The sequence below is a fragment of the Danio rerio genome, chromosome 3, assembly GCF_049306965.1.
Source record: "Danio rerio strain Tuebingen ecotype United States chromosome 3, GRCz12tu, whole genome shotgun sequence".
Taxonomy (NCBI): Eukaryota; Metazoa; Chordata; class Actinopteri; order Cypriniformes; family Danionidae; genus Danio; species Danio rerio.
Genome location: NC_133178.1, coordinates 67,462,501 through 67,482,500, shown reverse-complemented (window position 1 = coordinate 67,482,500; position 20,000 = coordinate 67,462,501). Strand labels below are relative to the sequence as shown.

General features: G+C 43.9%; 1 long non-coding RNA gene across 1 annotated transcript in view; it reads right to left on the bottom strand.

Annotated features, from left to right (window-relative positions):
• Nucleotides 1–20,000, bottom strand: part of LOC110366352 (uncharacterized) — a 52,070-nt gene that overhangs the window by 1,402 nt on the left and 30,668 nt on the right. The window contains 1 exon segment of the long non-coding RNA NR_147694.1: nucleotides 10,001–10,042. This is a non-coding gene — a long non-coding RNA (uncharacterized lncRNA).

Here is a 20,000-nt window from a genome sequence, read left to right as displayed (position 1 = left end):
GTTCACACCAGTGTTCAGGCTCATCTTCATCCATCTGACACATGACTGAAGCAGTGCTCATCATTCAGCAAACACACGCTTCACAACAGCTCCAAACACACGAGCTGAAGAGCTGCTCTCTGCATTCAGTCATCAAACCGCAGATCACTGATCTCCTGAACTTCCATCTCTTCAGCCGAGACACTATGAGCTCTTCTGGAGTTCCAGCATCCATATACCGGAGACTGGCAGGCGGATCAGTGCAGCGGTCATGTGGATGATGTCTGGAGGAGCTGAGCCGAAAGGCAATGCTCTCGATTTACCGCTCAATCCACGCTCCTGCTCTCACCTATATGCTCATGAGCTCTGGGTCGTGACTGAAAGGACAAGATCTCGGATACAAGCAGCTGAAATGAGTTTCCCCCTCAGGGTAGGACCCTAACCTAACCCTTATAGACAGGGTGAGGAGCTCAGTCACCCAGCAGGAGCTTGGAGTAGAGCCGCTGCTCCAGCTGAGGTGGCTCGGGCATCTGTTTCAGACGCCTACCTAGGGAGCTGCTCCAGGCATGTCCCACCGGGAGGACGCTCGGGGAAGAGCCATTAACACACCACACAATGCCCGAGTCCTCCTCCAAACATGAGCTGTTCTCCTGTGTCTAGTCCACATATCTGAACACGCTGAAATGCAGACGTGTTTTCTACACAAGATAATGAACACAGTCCTGATTTCAGCTATAAAGAGTGGAATATCCGTGAGTATTTCTATAAAACAGGAGGAAGGAGAATAAAGTTATGTCAGAAGCAGAAGCAGGATTATCCCGCTGACCCCATCGGCTTGCTCTCAGGAATTCTCCCTCATTATGTGTGGAAACAGCACTATACGTGTGACTAGTCGACATCATGCTTCCTGATTTAAGAGTTTCAGATATATGGACTAGAGACAGGACACTGATGTACATATGAACAGCATTATGTGCAGTGTGTGCAGTTATATACGGTGTACTGAGCACATAGAGGGGTTCTGGATGCTCTATATAGAAGTATATCTCCTCCTCATGACACTATATTTCTCACTGTATTCTGAGCTTCAGGCCAGATGTTTACCCTGGACATGAGGAAATAATACAGTAAACGAACGATTACCAGCATGGTGTGTGTGATCCTGCGCTCATGTAAATGATAAGAGTGTATCACAGTAGACAGTGTGTGCTGCGACACAATGACATTACAGACTCTGTATTTTGTCCATTCATCATCATAATACAGCCCCACAGCACACACCAGCATCTCATAATCCAGCTGTCCATCAGACCACACACACACACACACACACACACACACACACACACACACACACACACACACAGAGAGAGGTGGGCAATCACAGCACATATCTCCTTACCATCTGATATGTCAGTGTCTCCAACACACACACAGCCAAGGCTAAGGTTACATAAAGCAGTGTGTGTGTGTGTGTGTGTGTGTGTGTGTGTGTGTGTGTGTGTGTGTGTGTGTGTTTCATGAAGAACAAATCTAACCTCAGTGGTTGAACACATGTCCGGGTCACCTTTCTCACACTCTCTCTCTCTCTCACACACACACACACACACACACACACACACACACACACACACACACACACACACACACAGAGAGAGAGAGCGAGAGATCATCAACGCCTGCTTGAGGGACAGGCATGTCCATTCAGAGCTTTTTTCTCTGGATTAAAGTAAAACACTCCTCATTCTGCCTTTTCTGGCAACATTTTAATCAACAGAGGTGTTCATAAGACCGTTATAAGCATGACATGACACAGGAATATGAATCAGTGCTTATGCATGTTTATGACAGCAGTCATCAAGTGTCATTAGCTCAGTTGAAATGCAAACATGACATAGTTTGAGATGTTTGACTTCATGACATCATCAAGACAGCATAACCTGTCATTAACCTGTCATAAACCAGTCATAAACCTGTCATAAACATGTCATAAACCAGTCATAAATAATTCATAAACATGTCATAAACTAGTCATAAACCTGTCATAAACATGTCAAACCATTCATAAATCATTCATAAACATGTCATAAACTAGTCATAAACCTGTCATAAACCATTCAAAACCAGTCATAAACCATTCATATGTCATAAACCGGTCATAAACTAGTCATAAACCTGTCATAAACCTGTCATAAACCAGTCATAAATCTTTCATAAACATGTCATAAACTACTCATAAACATGTCAAACCATTCATAAACAAGTCATAAACATGTAATAAACTAGTCATAAAACATTCATAACCCAGTCATAAATCATTCATAAACATGTCATAAACTAGTCATAAACCTGTCATAAACATGTCATAACCCATTCAAAACCAGTCATAAACCATTCATATGTCATAAACCGGTCATAAACTAGTCATAAACTTGTCATAAAACAGTCATAAACATGTCATAAACCTGTCATAAACTAGTCATAAAACAGTCATAAACATGTCATAAACCTGTCATAAACTAGTCATAAACTTGTCATAAACCTGTCATAAACTAGTCAAACCATTCATAAACAAGTCATAAACATGTAATAAACTAGTCATAAACCATTCATAAACCAGTCATAAATCATTCATAAACATGTCATAAACTAGTCATAAACCTGTCATAAACATGTCATAAACCATTTAAAACCAGTCATAAACCATTCATATGTCATAAACCGGTCATAAACTAGTCATAAACTTGTCATAAAAATCAGTCATAAACCTGTCATAAACATGAGTGTCATTATAGCTGACCTTTATAACAGCTTTATTGATATTTTATGATGTCAGTAAATATTAAAGAAGCTGATATAAAATAATGTTTGACACTTTTAATGAGAATTTTTAATGACAAATTAATGTTTGACTGACAAACACTGATGACACAATTACAGTGATAAGCATGTTTATGACATGTTACCACAAACGCATCTTAAACTATGTCATCTTTGCATTTAGCACTTAAGGACACCTAATGACAGCTGTCATAAGCTTGCATAAACTCTCCTTCATATTGATGTGTCACATGATGAAGATCTTATGAACGCCTCTGGAAGTGAAGTAACTGGTTTTCTGTGATACACATCAGACTGCGCTGAGTCTGTGCTGTTTGTGATAAGGTGGCGATGTAATGCCCTGGCACACACACACACACACACACACACACACACACACACACAGATCATCAGAGAATGTGAGTCAGGTCTGGGCCTGCAGAGATCCTGTTTAACTGACGAAGCCGCTCTATCTGTGCTATTGCTCAACATCTCAGCACTTCCCACACGTCTGCATGATCACACACACACACACACACACACACACACACACACACACACACACACACACACACACACACTAATAAGCCTGCAGACGCTGGGTCAGTGTGTGTCTGCTGCTGCTCCGACTCTCTCAGTGTCTCAGAGAACATGCAAATGATTGTGGATGATTTGATTAAACAGTTCCTCGTGTGTGTGTGTGTGTGTGTTCGCTGCTCGGTGTTTTCCCTGTGACCTACATAGAGAAACTAGAGGAGGATCTACAGTCTCTCATCCAGACCTCACAGAAGACTGAAGAGCTGAGCAAAACAACAAGACAAACAGCCCATCATCATCAACAACACAGCACACATGAGGACAAGAGCTCATCTGCACACAGGCTTCTGTTCATCATCTGCTAACTCAGTTTACCACACTGTGCTGATGAGCTGATTTACCCGTACTGTGATGTACAGTACAGCAACCTAAAGGCTGAAAGATTTTAAAAATAGATTAGATTGTGGGAAATTACTGACAAAATCAAGGAAGACTGAAGAAGAGCAGAAATGATGTATAGCCACGCCCTCAAGCACTGATAGCCACGCCCTAAAGCACTGATAGCCACGCCCTAAAGCATTGATAGTCACGCCCTATAGCACTGATAGCCACGCCCTAAAGGACTGAAAGCCTTGCCCTAAAGGACTGGTGGCCACGCCCTAAAGGATTTATGGCACCATCCTAAAGCACTGATAGCCCCGCCCCAAAAAGACTGAAAGCCCCACCCTAAATTACTGATAGTCCCACCTTAAATTACTGATAGTGCCACAGTAAACGTTTGATAGCTCCGCCCTAAAGGACTATTAGCCATGCCCTAAAGCATTTAAAGTCCCACCCTAAAGCACCAATAGCTCCACCCTAAAGCACTAATAGCCACACCCTAAAGCACTAATAGCCACACCCTAAAGCACCAATAGCTCCACCCTAAAGCACTAATAGCTTCACCCTAAAGCACTAATAGCCACACCCTAAAGCACTAATATACCCACCCTAAAGCACCAATAGCTCCGCCCTAAAGGCATAAAGGACTAATAGCCACACCCTAAAGCACTGATAGTCCCACCCTCAAGCACTAATAGCTCCGCCCTAAAGGACTAATAGCGATGCCATAAAGCACTAATAGTCCCGCCCTAATCACTGATAGTCCCACCCTAAAGCATTGAAAGTCCCACCCTAAAGCACCAATAGCTCTGCCCTAAAGGAATAAAGGACTAATAGCCACGCCCTAAAGCACTGATAGCCCAACCCTAAAGCACTGATAGTCCCACCCCAAAGCATTGAAAGTCCCATAAAGCACCAATAGCTCTGCCCTAAAGGACTAAAAGTCACGCCCTAAACACTGATAGTCCCACCCTAAAGCACCAATAGCTCCGCCCTAAAGGACTAAAAGTCACGCCCTAAACACTGATAGTCCCACCCTAAAGCACCAATAGCTCCGCCTTAAAGGACTAAAAGTCACGCCCTAAACACTGATAGTCCCACCCTAAAGCACCAATAGCTCCGCCCTAAAGGAATAAAGGACTGATAGCCACGCCCTAAAGCACTGATAGTCCCACCCTAAAGCACCAATAGCTCCGCCCTAAAGGACTAAAAGTCACGCCCTAAACACTGATAGTCCCACTCTAAAGCACCAATAGCTCCGCCCTAAAGGAATAAAGGACTAATAGCCACGCCCTAAAGCACTGATAGTCCCACCCTAAAGCACCAATAGCTCTGCCCTAAAGGAATAAAGGACTAATAGCCACGCCCTAAAGTACTGATAGTCCCACCCTAAAGCATTGAAAGTCCCACCCTCAAGCACTGATAGCTCCGCCTTAATGGACTAAAGTACTAATAGCCATGCCCTAAAGGATTAAAAGCCACGCCCTAAAGCACTGATAGTCCCGCCCTAATGGCCTGACAGCCACGCCCTAAAGAACTGATCTGATCTGCAGGAGGAAATAAAACAACATGTGTGCTGCAGGCCGGCTGATAACACACACACACACACACACACACACACGCACAGGTCACTCTGTCAGCCCTCAGTGTGAGCAGATATCAGTGTGATGGCAGTAACACACACCTCTCTCAGGTACACCGCTCAGACAGATGCCATCATCAGGAGGTGGAGGACACAGGGGTGAAGGGTAAAGGGTCAGTTCACACATACACACACACACACACACACACACACACACACACAGTCGCTCACTCTGTCCTCTTTCTTCAGTGCTTTCACTCCTCCAGCAGTTTTGTTTTACTGAACTCAACAGAAGATGTTTTGAAGAATGCTGAAGAGTGCTGACTCCTGACCTCCACAGCAGGAACAATAAACACTATGAGCACCAGTGCACAGCGGCTTCCAACACTCTTCAAAACGGTTGAGGATGTGTGTGTGTGTGTGTGTGTGTGAACTGCCCCTTTAATCAACACTATATCCCCCGTGGCGTTCTCTGAGATGCGCGTAAACGCTGGCGTAAACTGCCGGGATGCCAGCGCAGCAGATGAAGCTAATCCAGCCTTTCTGTGTCCCTCAGGTGCATCCACCGGGATAAAGGAAGGCAGAGACGAGCTCTTCCCTCTGCTCTGGCTGAGCTTTGAACACTGAAGAGTCTGGACTCAGACAAAGGCGGCGTGTGGAGCGTGGAGCCGCCGGGCCTCAGGAGCCGCTCTGATGCAGCTTCAGCTCCTGTACGCTCCTGCAGGGTCATTGTGGAGCATTAAGCAGGAGACGGAGAGGTTGAGGAGGTCTCAGCGGGCCTGGACCAGCTGCTCCACAACACACACACACACACACAGAGAGAGAGAGAGCTGCGTCCGCTCTGATCCCGCCGTATGAAAGCAGAAGATTGGTCCGGCCGCGGGTCAGGAATCGCGGCCTCTGATTGGCTCTCTCAGACGCTGCATTTGCGTCCGCTCTTATATCGCTGCTCATTGGCATCCGCTTTGATCTGTGCGCATCTGCGGAGGCTCTTCTGTCTGCAAATTGAATGTTATTACTGCAGCGAGCGTCTCTGCTTTCATTCGCTGGTGGAGCTCAGCGTCTGATGGAGATTAAAGGAGCCGTGCGGACCGAGAGCTCTTCATCATCATCATCATCATCATCTTAATTATAGATCTGATCTGATCGCTGCTGGCTTTAATCTACCGCCCCCAATATAAACACACACACACACACACACACACACTTATAGAGATGAGCACATGCAGTAACTCAGTGCGCAGTGATCAGAGCGCTGTCTCTCAGATATCTTGTGTTCATCAGAGTACAGCGGTGCTCTCTATCATGCGTCTCTCCTCTGGTTTGTTTAGTTTGACTGAGATAACAGCAGGTTTGAATGTTTTTAAGCTCAATATCAGTATCTCTCTTTATTAATATAGATATTTCCTGATTGTCCTGTTCATTTTAAAAGTTCTCCATTAAGCAGCCCTTTGGGAAATATTTTAAAGTAAATAAAATAATATTATTATAATTACAATTAAGAAACTTTGCACTAAAAATAGAGTTTTGCTGCTTGATCAGAGTACTTTTATAACATGCAGTTTCTGGGATATTAATTGGGAACTTAATTGATTTAAGTCCACTTCAGTGTGTTATGCTACCTGTAGACCTGTCACCACATCTGCATTCTGTTGTAGGATATATCAATAAATATATAATGAAACTATCTATATATATAATTAACATGATAAATATGTTAATGTGTTGTGTAAAAATCAGACACAGACTCCACCACACGTATACAATATCCAGGAGAATATGAGTAACAGACCCTGTCGTGTAGTCACTGGGATGAATTCTCGGTGCTGTTTCGCAATACTCCATGTGTTTGCATATGTACAGCTGCAGTCAGAGTTATTCACCCCCTTTAATTTATTTTTTATTTTTGAAACATCTCCCAGATGATGATGATGTTGAACAGATTCAGGAGTTTCTCTCAGTGTAATCTCTGTTCTTCTGGAGAAAGTCTCGTCAAAACAGAAATGCAACCCTCACGACTCAACTAGTCGGTTATGATTGTGGAGCACTGTTTACCCCTAGCAAACATGAATAAATAATCATGCAGACGATGCGTCCAGGCTTCTGTGTGCTCTCATCTGGTATTTCCTGATGTCTGGAAGATATCGGCATGAGGGAAACTATAGTCATTTATGATGAACATGCTCCTGAAGCACACAGTGAGGTGTATAATGTGTTCAACACACTGCTAATGAACGCTGCAGAACACTGCACACTCGAAAATAACTCAAGAGGTCTGTTAGCGCGACATAGTTTAATACATTACTGTAACTTACAAATCCTAGAGTGCTGATTAGATTAAAACTTTTAAGCTGACAGAATAAGTTATTAAGTTTTCAAAACAGGAAAATATTGAGAATTTATAATTATTTATTTATTATTATTAATTTATTATTTATACTGTTCATATGGGACAGTGCATGTTTTTGTTTTGTTAAACAATGAAAACCTGAGGGTGAGGCAGTGGTGCAGTAGGTAGTGCTGTCGCCTCATAGCAAGAAGGTCGCTGGTTCGAACCTCAGCTCAGTTGGTGTTTCTGTGTGGAGTTTGCATGTTCTCCCTGCCTTCGCGTGGGTTTCCTCCGAGTGCTCCGGTTTCCCCCACAGTCCAAACACATGCGCTACAGGTGAATTGGGTAGGCTAAATTGTCCGTAGTGTATGAGTGTGTGTGTGAATGTGTGTGTGGATGTTTCCCAGAGATGGGTTGCGGCTGGAAGGGCAACCGCTACGTAAAAACTTGCTGGATAAGTTGGCAGTTCATTCCGCTGTGGCGACCCCGGATTAATAGAGGAACTAATCTGACAAGAAAATGAATGAATGAATGAAAACCAGTGGTTTAATACAAATGAACAATTACAAGCAAGAACATTCATTCATTCATTCATGTTCTTGTCGGCTTAGTCCCTTTATTAATCCGGGGTCGCCACAGCGGAATGAACTGCCAACTTATCCTGCACGTTTTTTACGTAGTGGATGCCCTTCCAGCCGCAACCCATCTCTGGGAAACATGAACAGAAAACCTGAAAACAAACAAAAATTAAACAATTTCGGCTGCTTAATTTATTCGCGGTTCTGAACTGGTAAATGTGCATGTAATTAAGTGCATAACTCTGGAACGTCTTCAATTTTAATAAAAAACTAATTGAAGCAACTTATTTTTAGAGTACTGGATTAAAAATGTGGGTTTTGGCCATGTAAAACTGCCTCTGACTGAAGAGGAAAGATTTGTCTGACATGATAAAGTTTGTTGTCTGAAGTAATTTTGTTAGATGTTGTCGTGACTTGAATTTATTAATGCACACTGTTGTGTTTATCTCTTTTGTTTTGTCTAAACAGTATTGTTTAGACTGTACTATAGTAAACTGATCAACGTTAGTAATAATACTGTATCGCTAGTGTACACCGTGGTGCATCGTGATGATTAATAGAAAACTAGTAACAGTCGAATGATCTGTTTACTACTACAGTAGTGTCGTACCACAGACACAATATAATCACCACCACAGCTTAAATCAAGCATTCCTCTATAGTACTGACACAATCACCAGAGATCACTGGAAAACATCACACTCACACGAACTACAATCCTGCCTCACCATGACTACAAAACCCAGTCATGCAACACACACACACACACTCGCCTGCTCCAAGTCACCATTGGTTAGACACTCACAGCTGAAGCTGCTTTAGGACTGATTCCTGCACGATAAATACAGCACACACACACACACACTCACACACACACACTCACACACACACACATACACACACACACACACACACACATACACTCACACACACACACACACACACACACACACACACACACTCACACACACAGCTGTGGCTGAGTCTCGTTATCTGTTTAGTGACAGTACAACACGTTCCTTGTGTCTTGCTTTGTCGTGTTTTTGATCCTCGCCTTGTTTGTTTGTTTAAGTTGTCTGCTGTCTGCCTTCTGACCGTGCGCCTGTTATTGTGTCTGCGACTCTGGACTGCCCGTGTACATCTGTTCACTCCTGTGTCCATCACTGCTCCTGTCCATCTAATAACCCTGCTGTTGGATCCTCTCCCCTGCCGTCAGCGTTACAGGTAAAGCTTCCAAACACTACTTACTGTGGTATATTTCATGTAATACAGTATCCACCGGCTCATGAACTCATGTGTTCTGCTCATATCTCCTGTGAAATGCAGTATCAGTGTCAGAACACACACTCTCCTTCTCTCCTTTCAGTGTTCATCTGAATTTGACGCGTCACCAGAACCACATGATTAAAACACCAGGATCATCTCCAGCAGTACACTCATTACTCAGAGTCATTACCATCGTCATGAGCACAGTGTGTGTGTGTGTGTGTGTGTGTGTGTGTGTGTGTGTGAGTGTGTCCATCACGCTCCGCTCAGGTGTGTCTGCATTCTGCTTGAGGAGAACTGGACAATGATGCATGCTGGAGGATTATTACACACACACACACACACACACACACTGACCTGCAGGACCACCCAACATGTGGCACACACACACACACACACACACACGTCAGCAAAATCTCCTGTGTTGAAGAAAAATTAGTGACCCTAGTGCACTGCAAAGACGGAAACACACACACACATTCATACATACACACATACACACACACACACACACACACTGACTCTCACCTCTAGACTCATCTGTGTTCAGCCAGAGATCCTCCATCACACCTATGAAGAGCAGAAGAGGAAAAACAGATCAATAATCAATCACAGAAACACACACACACACACACACACACACACACACACACACTACTGTCCATTTAGTGATTCAGACATCATCCTTTCAGCGTAGTCTCTTTATTAACCAGGGGTCGCCACTGCGGAATGAACCGCCAACTATTCCAGCATATGTTTGCTGAAGAGACGCCGCTCAGCTAATGAATCTCCTCTCGCTGTTAAACAGATCTGTGTATCGACAGTAGAGCTGCTCAGATGATGCAACACGTGTGTGAAAGCAGAGTGTGTGTGTGTGTGTGTGTGTGCGCAGATAAACCACAGCGCATCAGCTCAGACACTCAGCACAGAGGTGCATGTGTGTGTGTGTGTGTGTGTGTGTGCATGTGGGCCGTGGACACACACATGGGGACCACGATCACGACCCGTTGCTGACAAGGAGGAACCAGGGTCTGCGTCTGGAACATACACACTCCACCGCACACACACACTCCAGTGCACACACACAGACACACACTCCACCGCATCTTCCCATTATGAGACGCCCTGCCACTCTCGCTTTCAGCAGGACTGGACCCTCACACGCCAGGAGCAACCGTCACACACACACACACACACACACACACACACACACATAACCAACACAACTGATCATTCAATTATTTAATCAATCAATCAGCAGTAAGTCTGCATGGTACTGCTTAAGCATTGTGATGCGAGTATAACTCCAGCAGATGTCTTCACTCTCTCTGTTTGGAAATAATTGATCACTTACACTGATCAGGGTGATTCTGTAATCGAGCACTGTGTGAGTTAATCAACCAATCAATAGCAGATTAGATCAATACAATCAATAAAAACACTATATTCAGACACTACAGCACTGCTTCAGTCATTCTCCTTCAGCTCAGTCCCTTTATTCACCAGGGCTCGCCACAGCGGAATGAACCGACAACCATTCCAGCATGTGTTTCACACAGTGGATGCTCTTCCAGCTGCAACCCAGTGATGGGAAACACCCATACAGTGTAGTTGATCAGTTCCCCTATAGCGCATGTGTTTGGACTGAAACCGGAGCACCCGGAGGAAACCCACGCCAACACGGGGAGAACATGCAAACTCCACACAGAAACACCAACTGACCCAGCCGAGACTCAAACCAGTGATCTGAGTGCTGTGAGGCGACTGTGCTGACCACTGCGTCACCGTGACGCCTAATTAAGACTTTCAGCTTAATAAACCACAAACTATCTGCTTATTAACAGGTTGAGGTGTTAGATTGGGGTGCAGAGTAAGATGCTGCTCTATAAGTGCTCATGAACAGGTCATATCTTAATATCAGACGGGTGATCATCCAGCAGTGAATGCTGTGAATTGTGTCTTAAAGGGGTCAGTTCACCCAAATATGAGCATTCACTCATTATTTACTCTCCCGCAAGAGGTTATAAACACTTTATGAGCTTCGTCCTCCTCCTGAACACTGAAGAAGATATTTTGAAGAATGTTCAACACAGGTAACCATTGACTTCCAGGGTGGGAAACACGAATAGAAGTCAATGGTGCTGTAAAAGGCATCTTCTTCAGTGCTCAGCAGAAGTGAAACAGTTGTGAGTGAGTGAGAGATGAGAGTCTGAGCTGAACGGTTGCCGCATCACTGATGGAGTGACGAGGGCTGTTTCCAGACTGAGCTAGTTTACACACAATGGCCATGATGTAATTGGTGACAGACAGAATGGTGAGGCATTAACCAGTTCGACCGAGAGCTGCGCGCATATTTCTGTGAACGGAGTGAATACGCTTGACTGCTCCTCATTATTTGCATGTCAGTCAGTCGTGTGTGCTCATCATCAGATCATCATCATAATCCACTGCGCCGAGGTGACGGCGCTCCACTGACAGACAGACAGACCTGCTCACATTTCACTGCTCTCAAATCAGTGTGTGTCTCGATTATAGTGCAGATCTCCACACACTCCTCCTCCAGCAGATCATCCTCTACACTAGAGTAGAGTATAGTGTTGTGTTCACACATCATGAGAGAGTTTCTCCTGACACAAGCTCAATACCCTCATGTCCACTCATCAGTCTGGAAGCAAGACTGAGCTGTGCTGGTTTATAAACGCTTCCTGATCTCAGAGTTAGTTATGTTAGAAACACGACAGACTGTGTGTGTGTGTGTGTGTGTGTGTGTGTGTGTGTGTGTGTGTGTGTGTGTGTGTGTGTGTGAGTGTGTGTGTGTGTGTGTGTGTGTGTGTGTGAGTGTGTGTGTGTGTGTGTGTGTGTGTCTGTGTGTGTGTGTGTGTGTGTGTGTGTGTGTGTGTGTGTGTGTGTCTGTGTGTGTGTGTGTGTGTGTGTGTGTGTGTGTGTGTGTGATCTACAGTCAGTGCTGCAGGAATGGATGCTTCTCTAATGACTCTGATAATATCAGCAAACACAAACACACCTTGTTGCTGTTTCTGCGGTCGCCAGTTATGCGGCTCATTTTTCTGGAGTTATGTTTCCAAGTCAACACAATAACCACTCGTCATTTAAAGAGACAGTTCACCCAAAACTAGAGCGCAGTGAACACCTTTACCTGTTCCACACCTTCACGAGCGTCTGGCTTCTGTTGAACACAGAAGACCCTTGAAGAATGATGTGATGTGTAACCATACACGGTGGCGCAGTGGGTAGCACGTTAGCCTCACAGAACTCAGGTCTCTGGTTTGAGTCTCGGCTGGGTCAGTTGCTGTTTCTGTGTGGAGTTTGCATGTTCTCCCCGTGTTGTTGTGGGTTTCCTCCGGGTTTCAGTCCAAACACATGCGCTATAGGGGAACTGGGTAGACTAAATTGTTTGTAGTGTATGAGTGTAAATGAGTGTTTATGGGTGTTTCCCATTGATGAGTTGCAGCTGGAAGGGCATGTATCACAAGATATCACAAGCGCCCGTGTCTTGATGTTGTTCAGTATCTTGTGATTTACTGTCTATGTGTGATTTGATTAGGCAGGACTGATAATAACCGGACTGATTTTCTACTTTATAAATAAATGCAGCAAACCTTGCAGAATCATTCAACACGTCCAAGAAGATGAAAACACTTACACACACGGACACACACACTTTTAATAGACTGGATGTCACTGAAGGAATATAGATGTTGCCTGTAAAAAATAAATAAATAAATAAAAAGCAAGTCGACTGTATGATGATTAAAATCACCAAACAGCCTCAAACTACTGCTGAATGGGAGGAATAAAACACGCAAGAACTGAACGAAGGAAGGACTGAACTAATGAAGAAAGGAAGGACCAAATGGAGGAAGGATTCAAAAAAGGACTGAACAAACTAAGGAAGGAAAAGAAGAAAGGAAGGTAGGAGCGAACAAACGAAGGAATGAACAAAGGAAGAGAACAAAAATGATGAACGAAAGAACGAATGAGCGAGCAAATGAAGGAAGGAAGGACCAAACTAATATAGGAAGATCACTAAATGCACTACAGAATGTTACGTTTACACATCGCTGCACAAACTGCATGTTAATGCAAAACCACTTTTTTACAGCGTAACTCTCACGTCTCACTACTCTCGAGTACTTGTAGAAGCGCTACTGTTTACTCAGAGTTTGAGTAAGGCTGCGTTCACACCTGTGAATGGATTCAGTTGTTCTGAAACAGAGATTGTAATTGTTGCAGTGTTGCTCTTTGCTCTTGGAGCGGTTCACTTTCACACTGCACAGTTTCTAATTGGACCAAAAGAGCTAAAACAAGTCACGTGTGAGTAGGGTTTATTTTGCAGCGTCCCGCTCAGCTGTCAGGAGAGGTGGTGGTTTGGTGGTGATTGACAGGGTGTGTGCGCATGACGTGTCTGAGGAGAGATGCGGTGGGGAGGGGTGAGAAGGGTGCGCGACGATGCCTATTTGAGGACCGGGAGGGAGATGCAAGATTACTGGGAGATTTGCGGGCATCCGGAGACTCGCGAAACTTCCCGTCCTACTCATAATTCTCTCTTCATATAGCCGTAAGCCTATTACATATCCATTAACACTGTGATATAACCGCGCTCGGATCGCTTTCTCACTGCAATCGAACCGCTCCAGGGTTCATTTCAATCGAGCCGAGACCACCTCACTCAAGCGATCTCGGAGCGACTACTTTGGCGCGGAACAGAGCGCGATTGCCCTGTTCACATATGCCAAACGAACCGCGCTAACTGGGCAAATGAGACACGTTCCGAAACAAAAGTGTAGGTGTGAAAGCACCCTGATATTCACAACAGATACTTCTACTCTACTCGCACTGCATTTTTGTGGGAGTAATGGGACTTTTACTGGATTTCTCCACCACTGCTGTTTAGCACTTATGTTCAACACATTATTACACATAATAGCTTTAATAATGCATTTCTGTGGTCTTTGTCATGATGACAGCGCACAACACACTCCAAAAGTCAATCAGCATCATGTTTATCAGTAACAGTTTATTAAATGTGTCTGTTTTTAATGTGTGTTGCCAGATTCATTAGAAACAATCACATTAGACCATGTGACTATAGTGTAAACATATCTCGCTGTAGAACAAATGTGAGAGATTACAGTTGAACTAATACCCAGGGGTGAGACGGACACAGCTCCAAACTCCACACAGTAGCTGAGCTGAAGAGAAGTGTGTAGAGCAGACTGCAGTCATCACTGATATCAGTCCACCAACACCGCCCTCACTGCTTTACCCATGTGGAACAGATATCAAGCGCATCAGGGTCACTGGCTCAGCTGCTGAAAGCATGTGAAGGGAATCATCCAGAACCAGAACACTGAAATCAGGTGATTCAGGCCTGCAGGTGTTCTGAGTTCTGCAGGGCGCTAGTGTCCAGCTCAGACGACTCATTAGGCAACAGTGCTCTGTTCTGTCACTCACTCTCCCTCAGCTGAGTCCCTTATTCATCAGGGGTCGCCACAGCGGGATGAACCACCAATTACTCCAGCATATGCTTTACACAGCGGATGCCCTTCCAGCAGCAACCCATCACTGGGAAACACCCAGACACACTCATTCACACTCATACACTACAGCCAGTGTAGTTGATCAGTTCCCCAACAGCGCATGTGTTTGGACTGTGGAGGAAACCCACGCCAACACAGGGAGAACATGCAAACTCCACACAGAAACACCAAATGACCCAGCCGAGACTCAAACCAGAGACCTGAGTGCTGTGAGGCCACAGCGCTGACCACTGAGCCACCGTGCCGCCGCTGGTTCAGTAGATCATGATACAGTTTTAAACACTACACCACAACAGAGGAGCCGATCCGGACACACTCTGCTGAACAGCACATGTGTGAACGTAAGAGTCAGAGGAGTGTGTGTGTGTGTGTGTGTGTGTGTGTGTGTGTGCTCCACAGGGCATCAGTAATGATCATTGGTGAGTGCTGCGGCGGTAAACAGCAGAGCAGATTACGGAAAGCACCAGTGTGGGAAGTGTCCGAACAGGAACAGAAGATGAGCTCACGCTGCAGGAATGCTGAATATGTGGAGGATCACTCATACACACCTACTGTACTGTAGACACCTGTGGAGGAAACAGTGGGAAAAACCCCGCACTCCCATCATGCACTGCAGCAACTCACACACACACACACACACACACACACGCTCTGAGTAGGCCTGGTGAAGCGCGGGTCAGCAGGGTTCAGGCTTCAGCAGAACGTAGGGTGGCATGACAGTGTGTCACTTCTGTCTTTGCGTGTGTGTTGTTGTCACCGGTGCGCGCACAGAGACAATGAGCGGTGTGTGTAAGAACAGGGAATTGAGTGTGTGTGTGGCAGCGTGGCGAGCCCATGGCGGGATCCAGAACCCCGTCTCACACCTTTATTGTGTGTGTGTGGGTTCACCACGAGAACAGTTCTCCTTCCCTGAGACACAATCACACTCATTGTGCTTTTCCCAGCACACACACACACACACACACACAGACACACACACACACTGGCTGAACACGGAAAACACTGTGATTTGGCTTCACATTAGAGATTCATATGTGAACACAGTCTCCATGTGGATCAATGTCTCACACACACACCCACACACACACACACACACACACACACACACACACACACCCACACACACACACACTGTTCTTACTCTGAGCGATTGCTGATAGACCACATATCCAAAGATTCTTAAATAAACAAGCAATTTCTAGACGAGAATAAAACACTGTCACTGTCAGAAATAATGAGTCAAAACTAGACGATTTTTTCCTTAAAACAAGCAGAATAATCTGACAAGCGGCCGAGGGAAACGCCATAGACTGTAAAATATATGGACGTAGTGTCCGTGACGGCACCCATGGGTTTCTGAAGAGCGCAAAAGAAGCCACAAGTAGGCGTGGCCAACCGTCGCAATATTGTTCACCCGTCATCACACCCACGGCGGGATACCAAACAAGGGCAAAGAGGCGGAGAGTGGGCGGAGCTACAGACACCTGCTGGCATTTAGCTTGGAGCTGCCTCACACACACTTTACTTTGGGAGAACGCTTAATACTTTATCACCTGCGACTCGTTTGTATTCTGACCACTTGTGCTTGGTTGTTCACTATATCAGTAAAGTGTTTAGACTTTTAAACACACTGCTGTAACACACTGAGCCACTAAACATTGCTCTTATGACGTTTTTCTACAGGAGGAAACGCAAATGACTTCCAAACACTTCAGATATAGTCTGTGTTAGTTACTGTAAGACTATTGATGAACTCCAGCAGAACACTGTATGACAACGCTTCAGATGACTGATCTAGAACTACATCTAATCAATCTGACAGATTCTGGAGTGCATTACAGCTCTAAATATAAATATAAACCATAAATTATCTTAAATAAAACAAATACATGTATAGAGATGGTATATATTAGGGTTGGGCATCTAAGCTATAATGCCGATCCGATACGCATCTCGATACAAAGAATACGATCCGATATATTAGCGATACATTTGTGACATATTGCGATGCAACACGATACGATTCACACCCATATTACGATACAATGCGATAATTCAGCACTAACTAATTAGATCAAGTTTATGAGATTATGTGAAAGAGGATGCTGTGCCATTGAATGAGTTTGATTTGATTATTTATTATTTATTATTATTATTATTAGCCAGAGTGTCAGTTTACAGTAGAGGGCCATTTTAGAACATATAGCACATATTATTTAAGTATTGTCAAGATAAACAGAATGTATAAGTGCAATATATATTATAAATGTATATATTTGCACTCTTTCAACATAAAGGTTGAGCATTGCACAATAAGAATTGTGATTTAACTTTTCAACTATGAAAACAAGTTTTACAAAGATATTTTGCCACTGAATATTCAAAACTTAAGGTGGTGAACTAGCAGTGTTATGCTGCTTTCAAACATCACTGTCACTGTAAACAACAGGCTAATAAAAATATAACAAACCAGCAATCTTCTTGCTGTGAGGTGGTCAAACTACCCACTGTGCCACCGTGACACCCAATTATTTTTATCATTATTATTATTAATATTATTATTATTATTATTATTAAATAAAAATTAACAGAAGGAGGTGTTCAAAACCTTTGTTCTCCGTGACACTAGGCTGAATAAATATCTTTGCAGATGAACAGGGCCGGCACATCCATAGAGGCGACCTAGGCGGCCGCCTAGGGCGGCAGTATAGAGAGGGCGGCATCCGCAACACCCCACCTTACCACCCGCATCCTCAGTTATGTCCGCGACACCTCCATCAGCGCCCGCTTGTCCTCAGTTATATCCGCGCATAGGGCGGCAGAATAGAGGTCCGCGACACCCGCGCGTCCTCAGTTATATCCGCGCATAGGGCGGCAGAATAGAGGTCCACTGGAAGATGGAGCTTTCACAACAACACCGTGGCGCCGCTTCAAGTGAGATTTCAGATTAGTCGTACTGCCCGCGTATTTTACAGATGCGCGGCACACTTTTGCAAATTGCATCTGTCCTGTCATGTCGTCCATCCTTAAATCCATAATGCTGCCATACTTTAGATTTAAAACTCAGTGGGGAATAAAATGTGTTTTGCTTCTCTCGCTTTCTGAGGGCGCTCCACTAGCTTCATCCGCACACCTGATACACTGAGTTGTAGTGTGAGTGTACACATCCGCAAATCCGTTAGGCTTACTTTATGTAGGTCGATTAAATTATGCGCCAAAAACAGGTTGACAACACTTGTTAATAAATAAAAAATACATTCTATATTAAAAATATAAGCTGTATCTCGGAAAAATCGATGCATCTCGCAAAAACCGATGCATCTCGATTTGCTTCCAAAATTTCATTCATCCTCTGCTGCTCTACCGATGCACTCGCATCGTGCACGCGCATGACCGCGTATCGATACATATCGATTAATCTTCCCATCCCTAGTATATAAGTATATAACTTTACTCACATGGGAAACGGAGGCCACGTGATTGGTTTGTGAGCACTTTTAAGTGCACTCAGCATGCCATGCCATCTAATAATTGTAGGAAACAAGTCCAAAAGGCAGTCGACTGTGTAAAGCCACATAAAACAACACAGAAATACGAGAAATATGCCGAGTTCAGTGGCTAATCTGCAGGATTCAGCTGAGTGACGGCGACCAACCAGACCTAGCTGTCAATCAAGTGGCCACGCCCTTAATTATGCAAACTTAATATAAAGGAAACGGGTGAGTTATAAAGAAACTCCCCCCCTCACAGTTGTCATGAAGGGTAATATTAGCTGTATTAACCCAAACAGGGCTCGAAATTAACTTTTTTACTTGGTAGCACCGGTGCTCCCAACTTCAAATATTTAGGAGCACCAAAAATTTTTTAGGAGCACCAGAAAAAATTTAGGAGCACCCACCAAAAATGAATGAGCACAGCTGCAAATTGTTTTTTAAGGGATTTATTGTATTTTAAAACAACATTAATAGGACTAACAAAAACCAGAAACAACTATCTAACTAATGCTGCGAAGACATTGATATTTGTGTGCAATAATTCCAAAATGAATGTCTAATAATTATAGAATATTAATGATGATGAAAATGACAATAATAGTAATGAATTCCATTTCTCATTGTGATGCTGCCTTAAATGTGCATGAATGTAGGTTATCTGCTATAAAAAGTCTGTTACTTTATGAAAAATAATTGTATAGTTTGCATCAAACCAAAATGAAGCATTGCAGTAAGAAATATTGATTTTGTACTGCTGTTTTTATATGCATGTCAATTTAATAAATAATATTTCTGCTACAAAACAAACAAAAGATTATAATAAATAATTCAATTCAATGATGAAAGCTGCAAAGCAGTCATCAGTAAATAAATAAAAAAATAATATACACCTTAAAAAAGAATAGACAAAAGAAAGAAAGTAAAGTCTCACTTCTATCACTCTTTAAAAGATTTGGTTTCAGTTTGTGTCAATTTAAAGGTTCAGTCTGAGATGATCTTCATTTTTCTGTGTTTGTGGAAAAGCTGGCGAGTCAGCCGACCCAATTTATAAGTAGGCAGCGCAAGATTATTGCGCTAACCATCGGCGCAAATCCGGTCTTTGTTTTGAGCCGCAGTTTCAGTGTAAACTTAGTAAAGGCGAGCTTCTTCTGACTTTTAGCGGACGTTTGCGCTGAACACGCAGTGAATGCAACGCATGGAGATTTGGGCACCTTCTCCAAGAAGCGCGTACTCGATTGATCTCAGCTGGTGGATCATTATTCACCACGTGACGTGTCATGATCGCTTTCATCTGCGCCTCAACTTTAGGTGGGGTTTTCAAACTTGTGTGCTTTAAGTTTTTACTCTTCAGCCGTTTGTATTTCCCGTGGTCATAAAAGCTCCTTCCCTGTCATCTGACAGCGGAATACCTTGAGTGAATGACAGCTAATATGAACCAATATAGCGGCAGGGAAGAGCGATTCAGCACGTTTTTAC